This window comes from Bombina bombina, chromosome 6, assembly GCF_027579735.1.
Source record: "Bombina bombina isolate aBomBom1 chromosome 6, aBomBom1.pri, whole genome shotgun sequence".
Lineage (NCBI taxonomy): Eukaryota > Metazoa > Chordata > Amphibia > Anura > Bombinatoridae > Bombina > Bombina bombina.
In genome coordinates, this window is record NC_069504.1 from 739,997,379 (window position 1) to 740,014,137 (window position 16,759).

The window sequence follows — 16,759 nt, forward strand, 5'->3', positions numbered from 1 at the left end:
TACCCACTGCTGGATGCCAGTTTTGGAGGTTCTAATTAACAAACCATCCTGTAACTTGAATTCTGATCTAGATTTTATTAAGATTCTAAGATCTTCTTTGCCAATACAATCATCTTTTGAGATGGGGTTGCCTTCAGGATCTTCTATGTGTTTATAGAAGATGCCTACAATGGGGTCTTCTTTTTGACTAGTTATCAGGTCCTCACTGGGAGAATCCTGACTCCATTGTACCAGGTTAGGCTCACTCTGTTGTTTTGCCTGGTTTCTAGTAATGGCTTCTACCTGAATTACACCCATTAAGTGGTCAATATTAAGGAGTTCTCCAGTTATGGCTCCTTGTTTGGCTAATGAATCCGCAAGGTCATTGCCTTCCTTATCCGGACCTAGAACTCTGGAATGACCCTTGGTCTTTTTCCAGTGTATAGTTAAATCATTGGATACCACCAGATTATTAATCTCGCAGAACAACTTGCCATGCTTGACTGGTTTGTCATTGCTTTTCTGCATGCCATTCCTTTTCCAAGTTGGCAGGTATTCAGCAAAACTGTCGTGCACATAATTTGAGTCAGTTATGATCACAAATTCATGAATACCATGTTCAATAGCCATTTCAATGGTTTTGAAAACAGCAGTTAGTTCTGCAACTTGACTGGATCTTGGTCCAATGTTGAAACCTATAGATATATTTGGGTCAGGGCACGGGTAAATACATATTTATATATATATATGTATGTCAATAGGACAGGGACATATGTTTATGTATGAAACCATATTTGTATCAGATATTACTGGAATAAGGTTTAAATTCTGATGTCAGGATTTGACTCAGAAACCTTCACAGATTGAATATACATCTCCAGGCTGAACTACAGACAACAGGTCCCAAGAGACAAAAGGAAAACATTTGCTTCTTAATTAGGAAGTGCAAATTTCATAGCACTCTGTACCCCATGTGGTGAGTAAGAGACAAAGAGCCTGGATACACAATCATATATGGACTTCCTGCCAACAAAGGAGCTGAAAATTGACAGCTGCCTGTTAAGTGACTCAGGCTGTGTGGCTGCTAACACCAGAATACACGTGACACAGACATTGTGTCTAGGGGAGGATAGCATACAGTGAAGGCACATGGTTTACATTATGATTTCAAAATAACTGTATTTAGATTTCAAATAAAATATAATTCCAGGAAAATATGTATATTTTAATGGATATGAGATGTCTATTTATGTGATATCAAATATTAACATCTAAATATATATATATGGAAAGTAAAAGATTGAATGAAATTTGTAATAATCCCATATTTGAAGTACACAAATATATAACATACCTTCCTGTATTCCAGATGGAATTAAAAAGTGATAAATACAAGATACTGCATGGAAATGGATGTGTATGTGTGTGTGTATACAGGTGGCCCTCGTTTTACAACGGTTCAATTTACACCGTTTCAGAATAACAACCTTTTTTTCCAGTCATGTGACTGCTATTGAAAAGCATTGAGAAGCAGTGCGTGTATTAAAATAGCCAGTAGGTGGAGCTGTCCGCTTGTGTTGCAGCAAAGCCAAGCAAGCTGAAATTAATCAGTTTAACCAGACCTGAGCTATCGAGCAGATTTCAAAGGAACAAGATCTTTCTGTCTATAAATCAGTCCAGATTGGAATGCATAGAAAGAACTGTTTGCAGAAAAATGCAAGTGAAGTCTGTGTTGTGTGATTATTTTATTAGGTTTATAATGCTGTTTAGCAAATGTTTTTGTTCATTTAACTGAGTTTAATTATATATTCCGTGTTGTGTGATTATTTTATTAGGATTATAATGTTGTTTATCATTTAAAGTCTTCATTTCAAAGCTTTAAAAATAATGTATTAGGTGTTACTTATGACAAGGGGCCTGGAACCTATCTCCCTCACTTTCTATTGACTTACATTATAAACTTGGTTTCAATTTACAACGGTTTCGATTTACAACCATTCCTTCTGGAACCTAACCCCGGCGTAAACTGAGGGCTACCTGTATATATATATATATATATATATATATATATATATATATATATATATAAATATATATATATATGTATATTTTGAAAAGCATGAAATATCTTAACCTCTGCGTTTTTAGAATATAAATAAATATTTGTGGACCTGGAAAGAAATAATTAATGACACTTATTTTTATTTCAGATCTATTCAGACAAGATTCAGATATCCAGGAAGAAATGCACAGAAATATGAAACATGCTGTATATGCATGAATACCATATTAGATGTACAAATGCTACTAATCTGTAACTGTCAGCATTATAAATTGGTAATATAATATAATGGAGTTTGATCTAGAAATGATCAGAAAATTCATAAAAACATAATTTATGCTTACCTGATAAATTTATTTCTCTTGTAGTGTATCCAGTCCACGGATCATCCATTACTTGTGGGATATTCTCCTTCGCAACAGGAAGTTGCAAGAGGATCACCCACAGCAGAGCTGCTATATAGCTCCTCCCCTCACTGCCATATCCAGTCATTCGACCGAAACAAGAAAGGAGAAACCATAGGGTGCAGTGGTGACTGTAGTTTAATTAAAATTTAGACCTGCCTGAAAAGGACAGGGCGGGCCGTGGACTGGATACACTACAAGAGAAACCATTTGAGCAAACACCTCCGGATGGAGTTCCCATTTCCCCGGATGAAAAGTCTTAGAACGACTTAGAAAATCCGCCTCCCAGTTCTCTACACCTGGGATCTGGATCGCTGACAGGTGGCAAGAGTGAGTCTCTGCCCAGCGAATTATCTTGGAGACTTCTGACATCGCTAGGGAACTCCTGGTTCCCCCTTGATGGTTGATGTAAGCCACAGTCGTGATGTTGTCCGACTGAAATCTGATGAACCTCAGTGTTGCTAGCTGAGGCCAAGCCAGAAGAGCATTGCATATTGCTCTTAACTCCAGAATATTTATTGGGAGGAGTTTCTCCTCCTGAGTCCATGAACCCTGAGCCTTCAGGGAGTTCCAGACTGCACCCCAACCTAGAAGGCTGGCATCTGTTGTTACAATTGTCCAATCTGGTCTGCGAAAGGTCATACCCTTGGACAGATGGGCCCGAGATAACCACCAGAGAAGAGAATCTCTGGTTTCCTGATCCAGATTTAGTAGAGGGGACAAATCTGTGTAATCCCCATTCCACTGACTGAGCATGCATAATTGCAGCGGTCTGAGATGCAGGCGCGCGAATGGCACTATGTCCATCGCTGCTACCATTAAGCAGATTACTTCCATGCACTGAGCCACCGTGGGGCGCGGAATGGAGTGAAGAACACGGCAAGCATTTAGAAGTTTTGATAACCTAGACTCCGTCAGGTAAATTTTCATTTCTACAGAATCTATTAGAGTCCCTAGGAAGGAAACCCTTGTAAGAGGAGATAGAGAACTCTTTTCTTCGTTCACTTTCCACCCATGCGACCTCAGGAATGCCAGAACTATCTCTGTATGAGATTTGGCAATTTGAAAGCTTGACGCCTGTATCAGGATGTCGTCCAGGTAAGGAGCCACCGCTATGCCTCGCGGTCTTAGGATCGCCAGAAGTGAGCCCAGAACCTTTGTAAAATTCTTGGGGCTGTAGCCAACCCGAATGGAAGAGCTACAAATTGGTAATGCCTGTCTAGAAAGGCAAACCTCAGGAACTGATGATGATTCTTCTGAATCGGAATGTGAAGGAAGGCATCCTTTAAGTCCACTGTGGTCATGTACTGACCCTCTTGGATCATGGGTAAAATGGTTCGAATAGTTTCCATCTTGAATGACGGAACTCTGAGGAATTTGTTTAGGATCTTTAAATTCAAAATTGGTCTGAAGGTTCCCTCTTTTTTGGGAACCACAAACAGATTTGAATAAAACCCCTGTCCTTGTTCCGTCCGCGGAACTGGATGGATCACTCCCATTACAAGGAGATCTTGTACGCAGCTTAGGAATGCCTCTTTCTTTATCTGGTTTGCAGATAATCTTGAAAGGTGAAATCTCCCTTGTGGAGGAGAAGCTTTGAAGTCCAGAAGATATCCCTGAGATATGATCTGCAACACCCAGGGATCCTGAACATCTCTTGCCCACGCCTGGACGAAGAGAGAGTCTGCCCACTACTAGATCCGTTGTCGGATAGGGGGCCGCTCCTTCATGCTGTCTTAGAGGCAGCAGCAGGCTTTCTGGCCTGCTTGCCCTTGTTCCAGGACTGGTTAGGTTTCCAGGCCTGCTTGGATTGAGCAAAAGTTCCCTCTTGTTTTGAAGCAGAGGAAGTTGATGCTGCACCTGCCTTGAAATTTCAAAGGCATGAAAATTAGACTGTTTGGCCTTTGATTTGGCCCTGTCCTGAGGAAGGGTATGACCCTTACCTCCAGTAATGTCAGCAATAATTTCTTTCAAACCAGGCCCGAATAAGGTCTGCCCCTTGAAAGGAATGTTGAGTAATTTAGACTTTGAAGTCACATCGGCTGACCAGGATTTGAGCCATAGCGCCCTACGCGCCTGGATGGCGAATCCGGAATTCTTAGCCGTTAGTTTAGTCAAATGAACAATGGCATCAGAAACAAATGAGTTAGCTAGCTTAAGAGTTCTAAGCTTGTCAACAATTTCAGTCAATGGAGCTGTATGGATGGCCTCTTCCAGGGCCTCAAACCAGAATGCCACCAAAGCAGTGACAGGCGCAATGCATGTAAGGGGCTGTAAAATAAAACCTTGCTGAATAAACATTTTCTTAAGGTAACCCTCTAATTTTTTATCCATTGGATCTGAAAAAGCACAACTGTCCTCAACCGGGATAGTGGTACGCTTTGCTAAAGTAGAAACTGCTCCCTCCACCTTAGGGACAGTCTGCCATAAGTCCCGTGTAGTGGCATCTATTGGAAACATTTTTCTAAATATAGGAGGTGAGGAAAAGGGCCACCGGGTCTATCCCACTCCTTACTAATAATTTCTGTAAGCCTTTTAGGTATTGTAAAAACATCAGTACTCACCGGCACTGCATAGTATTTATCCAGCCTACACAATTTCTCTGGCACTGCAATTGTGTCACAGTCATTCAGAGCAGCTAATACCTCCCCAAGAAATACACGGAGGTTCTCAAGTTTAAATTTAAAATTAGAAATCTATGAATCAGGTCTCCCCGATTCAGAGACGTCACCCACAGACTGAAGCTCTCCGTCCTCAGGTTCTGCATATTGTGACGCAGTATCAGACATGGCTCTTACAGCATCTACGCGCTCTGTATCTCGTCTAACCCCAGAGCTATCGTGCTTGCCTCTCAATTCAGGCAATCTGGATAATACCTCTGACAGGGTATTATTCATGATTGCAGCCATGTCCTGCAAAGTAATCGCTATGGGCGTCCCTGATGTACTTGGCGCCATATTAGCGTGCGTCCCTTGAGCGGGAGGCGAAGGGTTCGACACGTGGGGAGAGTTAGTCGGCATAACTTCCCCCTCGGCAGACCCCTCTGGTGACAATTCTTTTATAGATAAAGACTAATCTTTACTGTTTAAGGTGAAATCAATACATTTAGTACACATTCTCCTATGGGGCTCCACCATGGCTTTTAAACATAATGAACAAGTATCCTCTGTTTCAGACATGTTTGTACAGACTAGCAATGAGACTAGCAAGCTTGGAAAACACTTTAAAGCAAGTTAACAAGCAATATAAAAAACGTTACTGTGCCTTTAAGAGAAACAAATTTTGACAAAATTTGAAATAACAGTGAAAAAAGGCAGTTACACTAACAATTTTTTTACAGTGTATGTAACAAGTCAGCAGAGCATTGCACCCACTTGCAAATGGATGATTAACCCCTTAATAACAAAAACAGAATAATAAATGACAAAAACGTTTTTTAAACACAGTCACAACAACTGCCACAGCTACTGTGGTTGTTACCCTCCTCAAACACGACTTTGAAGCCTTTTGAGCCCTTCAGAGATGTCCTGTATCATGCAGAGGGAAGCTGAATGTCTCTGTCAGTATTTTTATCTGCACAGAAAAGCACTAAAAAAGGCCCCTCCCACTCATATTACAACAGTGGAAAGCCTCAGAAACTGTTTCTAGGCAAAAATCAAGCCAGCCATGTGGAAAAAAACTAGGCCCCAATAAGTTTTGTCACCAAACATATATAAAAACGATTAACATGCCAGCAAACGTTTTATATTACACTTTTATAAGAGTATGTATCTCTGTTAATAAGCCTGATACCAGTCGCTATCACTGCATTTAAGGCTTAACTTACATTAATCCGGTATCAGCAGCATTTTTCTAGCAAATTCCATCCCTAGAAACTGCACATACCTTATTGCAGGAAACCTGCACGCCATTCCCCCTCAGAAGTTACCTCACTCCTCAGAATATGTGAGAACGGCAGTGGATCTTAGTTACTTCTGCTAAGATCATAGAAATCACAGGCAGATTCTTCTTCTAATGCTGTCTGAGATGAAACAGTACACTCCGGTACCATTTAAAAATAACAAACTTTTGATTGAAGTTAAAAAACCAACTATAATACACCACTCTCCTCTTACTACGTCCATCTTTGTTGAGAGTTGCAAGAGAATGACTGGATATGGCAGTGAGGGGAGGAGCTATATAGCAGCTCTGCTGTGGGTGATCCTCTTGCAACTTCCTGTTGGGAAGGAGAATATCCCACAAGTAATGGATGATCCGTGGACTGGATACACTTAACAAGAGAAAACTTTACTGTGCCTTTAAGAGATAAAAAAGGCACACAATTTTGCAAAACAGTGAAAAAATGCAGCAAACTTTTCGAAACTTTTACAGTATGTACCTAAAGCATTAGTAAGATTGCACCACTAGCAATAAAAACGATTAACCCCTTAATGCCAAAACAGGATCGACAGTAAGCCAAAAACCGGTTAAAAAACGTTCAGCACCCTGCCACAGCTCTGCTGTGGCCCTACCTGCCCTTAGGAACCAGATTTGTGGGGAAAAAACTTCTTATAGGCCCTCAAACTGCAGCCGGACCCTCCATGTGAAGCAGCCTGAACTTCTAGTCAAATATATCTGCGCATCTGAGGCGCAAAATTAGGCCCCTCCCACCTCACTACGGTGCTTGTGAGGCCTAAAGAAACACTCCCAAGTGTTTGAATAATAGCCATGTGGGTAACAACCCCTGAAAGAAACCCAAACTAACCCTCAAAGTGTCTCAAACAAACGAAATTTTCAATAAAAACCGTTTGCCATGAAAGTAGTGTCAACCAGCATAAACTAGCCCTGTTATGTAAGCTTAAAATTCCATACTGAATACAGCTTACCCTTCCCTCATGGGGATATTATCAGTCCCTTCTAGCATTATCACAGTCTTGTCTAGAAATAAATGACTGAACATACCCTTTTTGCAGCCTAACCTGCAAACCGTTCCCCCCAACTGAAGTTTTCTTGTACTCCTCAGTCCTTTGTGGGAACAGCAGTGGATTTTAGTTACAACATGCTAAAATCATCTTCCTCCCTGCAGAAATCTTCATGACCTTTCTGCTAGAGAGTAAATAGTACAAACCGGCACCATTTATAAACAGAATTTATGCTTACCTGATAAATTACTTTCTCCAACGGTGTGTCCGGTCCACGGCGTCATCCATTACTTGTGGGAAATATTCTCCCCCACAGGGAAAGGCAAGGAGAGCACACAGCAAGAGCTGTCCATATAGCTCCCCCTCTGGCTCCGCCCCCCAGTCATTCGACCGACGGTTAGGAGAAAAAGGAGAAAGTATAGGGTGCCGTGGTGACTGTAGTGTACAAAGAAAAAAAAATTTCAACCTGATTAGGAAACCAGGGCGGGCCGTGGACCGGACACACCGTTGGAGAAAGTAATTTATCAGGTAAGCATAAATTCTGTTTTCTCCAACATTGGTGTGTCCGGTCCACGGTGTCATCCATTACTTGTGGGAACCAATACCAAAGCTTTAGGACACGGATGAAGGGAGGGAGCAAATCAGGTTACCTAAATGGAAGGCACCACGGCTTGCAAAACCTTTCTCCCAAAAATAGCCTCCGAAGAAGCATAAGTATCAAATTTGTAGAATTTGGCAAAAGTGTGCAGAGAGGACCAAGTCGCTGCCTTACATATCTGATCAACAGAAGCCTCGTTCTTGTAGGCCCAAGTGGAAGCCACAGCCCTAGTAAAGTGAGCTGTGATTCGGTCAGGAGGTTGCCGTCCGGCAGTCTCATAAGCCAATCGGATAATGCTTTTCAGCCAGAAAGAGAGAGAGGTAGCAGTAGCTTTTTGACCTCTCCTCTTACCAGAGTAAACGACAAACAAAGATGAGGTTTGTCTAAAATCTTTTGTTGCTTCTAAGTAGAACTTTAAAGCACGAACAACATCTAAATTGTGTAATAAACGTTCCTTCTTTGAAACTGGATTCGGACACAGAGAAGGAACAACTATTTCCTGGTTAATATTCTTGTTGGAAACAACTTTTGGAAGAAAACCAGGCTTAGTACGCAAAACAACCTTATCTGAATGGAAAACCAGATAGGTTGGATTACATTGCAAAGCAGATAATTCAGAAACTCTTCTAGCAGAAGAAATAGCAACCAAAAACAGAACTTTCCAAGATAATAACTTAATATCTATGGAATGTAAAGGTTCAAACGGAACCCCTTGAAGAACTGAAAGAACTAAATTTAGACTCCAAGGAGGAGTCATGGGTCTGTAAACAGGCTTGATTCTAACCAAAGCCTGAACAAAAGCTTGTACATCTGGCACAGCTGCCAGTCGTTTGTGTAACAAGACAGATAAAGCAGAAATCTGTCCTTTTAGAGAACTAGCTGACAACCCTTTATCCAAACCTTCTTGGAGAAAGGAGAGAATCTTTGGAATTTTAATCTTACTCCAGGAGAATCCCTTGGATTCACACCAGCAGATATATTTTTTCCATATTTTATGGTAAATCTTTCTAGTCACAGGTTTTCTGGCTTGGACCAGAGTATCTATCACAGAATTCGAAAACCCACGCTTGGATAAAATCAAGCGTTCAATTTCCAAGCAGTCAGCTGCAGAGAAACTAGATTTGGATGTTCGAATGGACCTTGTACTAGAAGATCCTGTCTCAAAGGTAGCTTCCATGGTGGAGCCAATGACATATTCACCAGGTCTGCATACCAAGTCCTGCGTGGCCACGCAGGAGCTATCAGAATCACCGAGGCCTTCTCCTGTTTGATCCTGGCTATGAGCCTGGGAAGGAGAGGAAACGGTGGAAACACATACGCTAGGTTGAACGACCAAGGCGCCACTAATGCATCCACTAGAGTCGCCTTGGGATCCCTGGATCTGGACCCGTAGCAAGGAATCTTGAAGTTCTGACGGGACGCCATTAGATCCATGTCTGGAATGCCCCATAATTGGGTTAACTGAGCAAAGACCTCCGGGTGGAGTTCCCACTCCCCCGGATGGAAATTCTGACGACTCAAAAAGTCCGCCTCCCAGTTGTCTACTCCTGGGATGTGAATAGCAGATAGATGGCAGGAGTGATTCTCTGCCCATTGGATAATCTTGGTTACTTCCTTCATCGCTAGGGAACTCTTTGTTCCCCCTGATGATTGATGTACGCAACAGTTGTTATGTTGTCCGACTGAAATCTTATGAACCTGGCTTCCGCTAGCTGAGGCCAAGCCAGGAGCGCATAGAATATTGCTCTTAGTTCCAAAATGTTTATCGGGAGAAGCGACTCTTCCCGAGACCATAGGCCCTGAGCTTTCAGGGAGTCCCAGACCGCGCCCCACCCCAAGAGGCTGGCGTCGGTCGTGACGATGACCCACTCCGGTCTGCGGAAACTCATTCCCTGAGACAGGTGATCCTGGTTCAACCACCAGAGAAGTGAGTCCCTGGTTACCTGGTCTACTTGAATTTGGGGAGACAAGTCTGTATAGTCCCCATTCCACTGATTGAGCATGCACAGCTGTAATGGTCTTAGATGAATACGAGCAAAAGGAACCACGTCCATTGCTGCGACCATTAGTCCTATTACTTCCATGCACTGAGCTATGGAGGGTTGAGGAATAGAATGAAGAACTCGACAAACGTTTAGAAGCTTTAGCTTTCTGACTTCTGTCAGGAAGATCTTCATTTCCATAGAATCTATTATTGTTCCCAGAAAAGGAACCCTTGTGGACGGTGACAGTGAACTCTTTTCTATGTTCACCTTCCACCCATGAGATCTGAGAAAAGCCAACACAATGTCTGTGTGGGCCCTTGCTTTGGAAAGAGACGACGCTTGGATTAGGATGTCGTCTAGATAAGGTGCTACAGCGATGCCCCTCGGCCTTAGGACCGCTAGAAGGGACCCTAGCACCTTTGTGAAAATTCTGGGAGCGGTGGCTAAACCGAATGGAAGAGCCACGAACTGGTAATGTTTGTCCAGAAAGGCGAACCTCAGGAACTGATGATGAGTTTTGTGAATTGGAATATGCAGATACGCATCCTTTAGATCCACGGTACCCGAGGTGACTGGGTTTATCACTCCCATCTTTGATAGGTCTCTTACACAATGTAAGAATGCCTTTTTCTTTATCTGGTCTGAAGATAAGCGAGACAGGTGGAACCTTCCCCTTGGAGGAAGTCCCTTGAACTCTAGCAGGTATCCCTTGGAGACTATCTCTAGTGCCCAGGGATCCGGAACATCTCTTGCCCAAGCCTGAGCGAAGAGAGATAGTCTGCCCCCTACCAGATCCGGTCCCGGATCGGGGCTACCCCTTCATGCTGTCTTGGTAGCAGCAGCAGCAGGTTTCTTGGTCTGTTTACCCTTGTTCCAGCCTTGCATGGGTTTCCAAGCGGGTTTGGGCTGGGCCTCGTTACCTTCTTGTCTAGCGGCAGTGGAGTTATTAGCCGGTCCGTTCCTGAAATTGCGAAAGGAACGAAAATTAGACTTGTTCTTAGCCTTAAAAGGCCTATCCTGTGGGAGGGCATGGCCCTTACCCCCAGTGATGTCTGAAATAATTTCCTTCAATTCCGGCCCAAAAAGGGTCTTACCCTTGAAAGGAATATTAAGTAACTTAGTCTTGGACGACACATCTGCCGACCAGGATTTCAGCCAAAGCGCCCTCCGCGCTACTATAGCAAAACCTGAGTTTTTCGCCGCCAATTTCGTTATTTGAAAGGCGGCATCCAATATAAAGGAATTAGCTAATTTTAACGCGTGAATTCTGTCCATGACTTCTTCATAGGAAGTCTCTTTCTGGAGCGACCTTTCTAGTTCCTCGAACCAAAAGGACGCCGCTGAAATGACAGTAATAACACACGTAGCTGGTTGAAGGATGAACCCTTGCTGAACAAAAATCTTTTTAAGCAATCCTTCCAATTTTTTATCCATAGGATCTTTGAAAGCGCAGCTGTCCTCTATAGGAATAGTGGTGCGCTTCGCTAGTGTTGAAACAGCTCCCTCAACCTTCGGGACCGTCTGCCATGCGTCCCTTCTAGGGTCTACTATGGGAAACATTTTCTTAAATATAGGAGGTGGGGCAAAGGGTACACCTGGCTTCTCCCACTCCTTTTCCACTATGTTCGCTACCCTTTTGGGTATTGGAAAAGCGTCGTCGTGCACTGGGACCTCTAAAAATTTGTCCAATTTGCACAACTTCTCTGGTACTACCATAGAATCACAGTCATCCAGAGTAGCTAATACCTCCTTTAGCAAAGCGCGGAGATGTTCTAGCTTAAACTTAAATGCTACTATATCAGGTTCTGCCTGTTGAGAAATTTTTCCTGAGTCTGAAATTTCACCCTCAGACAGCCCTTCCCTCACAGCCAATTCCGATTGATGTGAGGGTAAAATAGATAAAGCATCATCAGCATCTGATTGTTCATCCCTTTTATCTGTATTTAAAGCTGAACAATCACGCTTTCTCTGAAATGCTGGCAGTTTGGATACAAGATTTGCTATAGAATTATCCACTACTGCTGTTAATTGTTGCATAGAAATAAGCACTGGCGCGCTAGGTGTCGCCTGCGCGGGCAAAGCTGGTGTAGACACAGAAGGAGAGGATGTAGAACTATCCCCACTACCTTCATTAGATAAATCATCTTGGGCAACATTATGAAATGTAACAGAGCTGTCCTCATTTTGTTTGGACACTATGGCACAATTATCACAAACACTCGAAGGGGGAACCACATTTGTCTCTACACACACAGAACATAGGTTATCTATGCTGTGATGGCACAGACATGTGAAACAGATTTAGGCAGGCAAACAATGCAATAAAAACGATTTTAAACAAAAACGTTACTGTCTCTTTAAATAATAAAATGACACACTTTATTTCTGGATGTTCAAAAAAACTATGAAGGCAATATCCGATTTTTCTGAAATTTGGACCCCAGTGTCTTAATGCTTAGAAAGTATTGCACAGCAAATATGGACAGGCCCATTTATCAAGCTCCGTATGGAGCTTGAAGGGCCGTGTTTCTGGCGAGTCTTCAGACTCGCCAGAAACACAAGTTATGAAGCAGCGGTCTAAAGACCGCTGCTTCATAACCCTGTCCGCCTGCTCTGAGCAGGCGGACAGGAACCGCCGGAAATCAACCCGATCGAATACGATCGGGTTGATTGACAGCTCCCTACTGGCGGCCGATTGGCCGCGAGTCAGCAGGGGGCGGCGTTGCACCAGCAGCTCTTGTGAGCTGCTGGTGCAATGTTAAATGTGGAGAGCGTATTGCTCTCCGCATTTAGCGAGGTCTTGCGGACCTGATCCGCAGTGTCGGATCAGGTCCGCAAGCCCTTTGATAAATGGGCCCCGGAGACTCTAGCTCTTAAAACTGAGCTAATTGTTGGATTTAACCGTTTTTATACACCACAATCCCTGCTTACAGCATTGCTGCAGCTTTTACCTTTCTTAGGGGTCAATCATCCACAGAAATAAGCCTTCTGGAGTCACTTTCTGAGCCACAGGACCCTCTCACAGGGAACTGCATGCACTGCCTTGAAATTAACTGAAGTGCCAAAATGAGGCCTCCTCCCTCAGTACACTAGAGTGAAGGGGCCTTCCTGACTAGATTTAGGTGTCTAAAGCAAGCCAGATCAATAAAAAACGTCCCCAAGTGTATATGAGCTTATAAAATATTTCAATTGCCATCATATTGTAATAAAAAACAATCGATTTGGCCCCTGACAGTGTCTACCAGCATAAAAAACAAAAAGAGGAAGCCTGTGAGGTGAAAGAAAAATGGCTTACCGTTTCCCCTGAGGGGAAAAATGACTGTCATCTAGCATTAGCCTGTGTTGTTAGAAGGAGACTAGTCATACCTGAAGCAGATAAGTCTGCAAACTGTTACCCCCAACTGAAGTTCTCTGGTTTCAACAGTCCTGCGTGGTAACAGAAATGGATTTTAGTTACTTGTGCTAAAATCATAGCCCTCTTAAACAGAAATCTTCATCACTTTTCTGTTGTAGAGTAAATAGTACAAGCCAGCAATATTTTAAAATAACAAACTCTTGATAGAAGAATAAAAAACTACAACTAACACCACAAACTCCTCACCATCCCCGTGGAGATGCTACTTGTTCAGAGCGGCAAGGAGAATGACTGGGGGGCGGAGCCAGAGGGGGAGCTATATGGACAGCTCTTGCTGTGTGCTCTCCTTGCCTTTCCCTGTGGGGGAGAATATTTCCCACAAGTAATGGATGACGCCGTGGACCGGACACACCAATGTTGGAGAAATAACAAACTTTTGCTTGTAGAAAATAAAAACTACATTTCTAACACCACATTCACTTTACCCTTCCGATTGCTTAGAGCCGGCAAAGAGAATGACTGGGGGGGTGGAGCTAGAGGGGGAGCTATATGGACAACTCTGCTGTGTGCTCTCTTTGTCACTTCCTGTTGGGAAGGAGAATATCCCACAAGTAAAGGATGAATCCGTGGACTCGATACATCTTACAAGAGAAATTGATTGCTAAAAGACCATACCGCACGAGTTGTAATCTTGCCCAAAATGTATAAGTTGAAAACTTTGTAATTTAGATCTTAAAATTGTAACTTCCTCACTCCCCCCTGAGGGGCATGAATAGATTCCATAGGATGCAGAACCCTGAAACTCCTGCGTACTGCAGAGCAATTAGTCGATATTCGCAGGAACCTTTTTATATTGTTCCCTAATTGGCCTACATTTTCTATCCCTGATTTTCTAACAAAATTACAGTTTTAAATGTTTTTAAAACATTTATTTTCACATGCAGCTCTTCTGCAATGCAGCTAATATTTTTTATTGTGTCTTTAAGATGTTACTTTTTTATGATTATCAATATTACTTCCCAAAATACTCATGTAGCAATATCCCATTAAGTAACATATGAGGATTGATAAAGACCTGCCCTTGACAACTCTTCATTGTTACTCTTAAACAACTGTAGCCTTAGACACTAGAGGGCGCTAAAATAATCAATGAATCTAACGTGAATCTAACATAAATGAATGGATGAAAGACCAGCTGCACCTCTCAATACCAATAAAATGGATAAAAAGAATAAAAATATACGTGTGATAGACACACAAGAGGGCGCTATGACAACTCAGTAATAAAAAACAAAAAATAATAAAAAATAATAATTAATAATGTAGACAATGACAAGCAATATATACGAATGGTTATGAACGGATCATGGACTCTCACCATACAGACGATGCAACAATTAATATTCTGTCCCAAAAGAATGTGTAATGTCCATATATATAATGTCCAAATGATGTAAGCAACACCAGTTGCTGCCGATGGTGCTGCACTGTTCTCCTGTGAATGCCCTCTTAGTTCCTAAGTGACCGGAGGCAGATCTATAGGGGTGGAGGGGAAACAGAAGCAACAAATGTGTGTATCCAGTGTGATATAAACCCCCCTGTACAAGTATACTATGCCCAGGGTACTCACACTTTGACTTAGCACACCAATGTGCTGGTAGGCGCAGACTGGCTATCAGAGCAAGCCAGCTAGCTCTCTCCGGTGCACTCTCTCGCTGTGGTAATCGTCAAAGTCTGAGCCGCTGTGTCTCTTTAGTGCTGATCTCCAGCACCAGCAGGAACTGGTAACGGACTAGCTCCCAAGGATTGGTAATGAGGATATACTTATCATGGAATCATATGCGATGGTATAAAAAATAGATTTTAATCAGTGTTAAAGACAACAACCATACAGATTCCACAAATAGATATCAGGTATATATTCTTTGCTACGCGTTTCTCGGCTGCTTATGGGCCGTTTCTTCAGGCATGCCTGAAGAAACGGCCCATAAGCAGCCGAGAAACGCGTAGCAAAGAATATATACCTGATATCTATTTGTGGAATCTGTATGGTTGTTGTCTTTAACACTGATTAAAATCTATTTTTTATACCATCGCATATGATTCCATGATAAGTATATCCTCATTACCAATCCTTGGGAGCTAGTCCGTTACCAGTTCCTGCTGGTGCTGGATACCTGATATCTATTTGTGGAATCTGTATGGTTGTTGTTTTTAACACTGATTAAAATCTATTTTTTATACCATCGCATATGATTCCATGATAAGTATATCCTCATTACCAATCCTTGGGAGCTAGTCCGTTACCAGTTCCTGCTGGTGCTGGAGATCAGCACTAAAGAGACACAGCGGCTCAGACTTTGACGATTACCACAGCGAGAGAGTGCACCGGAGAGAGCTAGCTGGCTTGCTCTGATAGCCAGTCTGCGCCTACCAGCACATTGGTGTGCTAAGTCAAAGTGTGAGTACCCTGGGCATAGTATACTTGTACAGGGGGGTTTATATCACACTGGATACACACATTTGTCGCTTCTGTTTCCCCTCCACCCCTATAGATCTGCCTCCGGTCACTTAGGAACTAAGAGGGCATTCACAGGAGAACAGTGCAGCACCATCGGCAGCAACTGGTGTTGCTTACATCATTTGGACATTATATATATGGACATTACACATTCTTTTGGGACAGAATATTAATTGTTGCATCGTCTGTATGGTGAGAGTCCATGATCCGTTCATAACCATTCGTATATATTGCTTGTCATTGTCTACATTATTAATTATTATTTTTTATTATTTTTTGTTTTTTATTACTTAGTTGTCATAGCGCCCTCTTGTGTGTCTATCACACGTATATTTTCATTGTTACTCTTACTTTCCAACATAAGGACTCATTATAAATTATTATTAATTGATATAACTATGTTACCCTTCCTTCTAACCTAAAATAGTGCTATATGTTTCATAACCACTTCTTGGAATATTTTTACCAATTTTGATCTGATATATTAGTTTATAGTGTTGGAATCACCTTACATAGAAAAATTTAACCTGCTAATAATTGGCATTTACTATCTTTGTTCCACCTTGGTTGGTTGAATGGTAATCTCCAACCCTTTGCTCTAGGTCTGATAACCTTTATGAAAGAATGTGGCTAAACTAGAAATAAAAAATAAATAAAAAAGTTGTATGTGACCACTTCACTGGCCAACTAATATACTACAGGACATTTAGACATTTGTGGCAGTGTGTATAAAAAAGACTTATCTTTGAAGTCTATTTGTACTTTTACTTTTAAATGTCCCATACTGTCATTTACTCTTTTGCCAGGACCAAGCTTCTTATATGCACTACATACAAATGTACTGTGATAAATTCCTTAGGGCATAGATTGCTGGAATTTATAGTTTCCAAAGGTTGCCTAAGAAGATAAGATAGACCATCCACAGATAGATGAAATTGTGCTGCAGGCAGTATG

The 16,759-nt window shown here is 42.2% G+C and overlaps 1 protein-coding gene across 2 annotated transcripts in view; it reads right to left on the bottom strand.

The window, feature by feature from the left end:
- The window catches only part of PEBP4 (phosphatidylethanolamine binding protein 4), a 594,014-nt gene that overhangs the window by 426,535 nt on the left and 150,720 nt on the right, over nt 1–16,759 (bottom strand). The window lies entirely within an intron of this gene.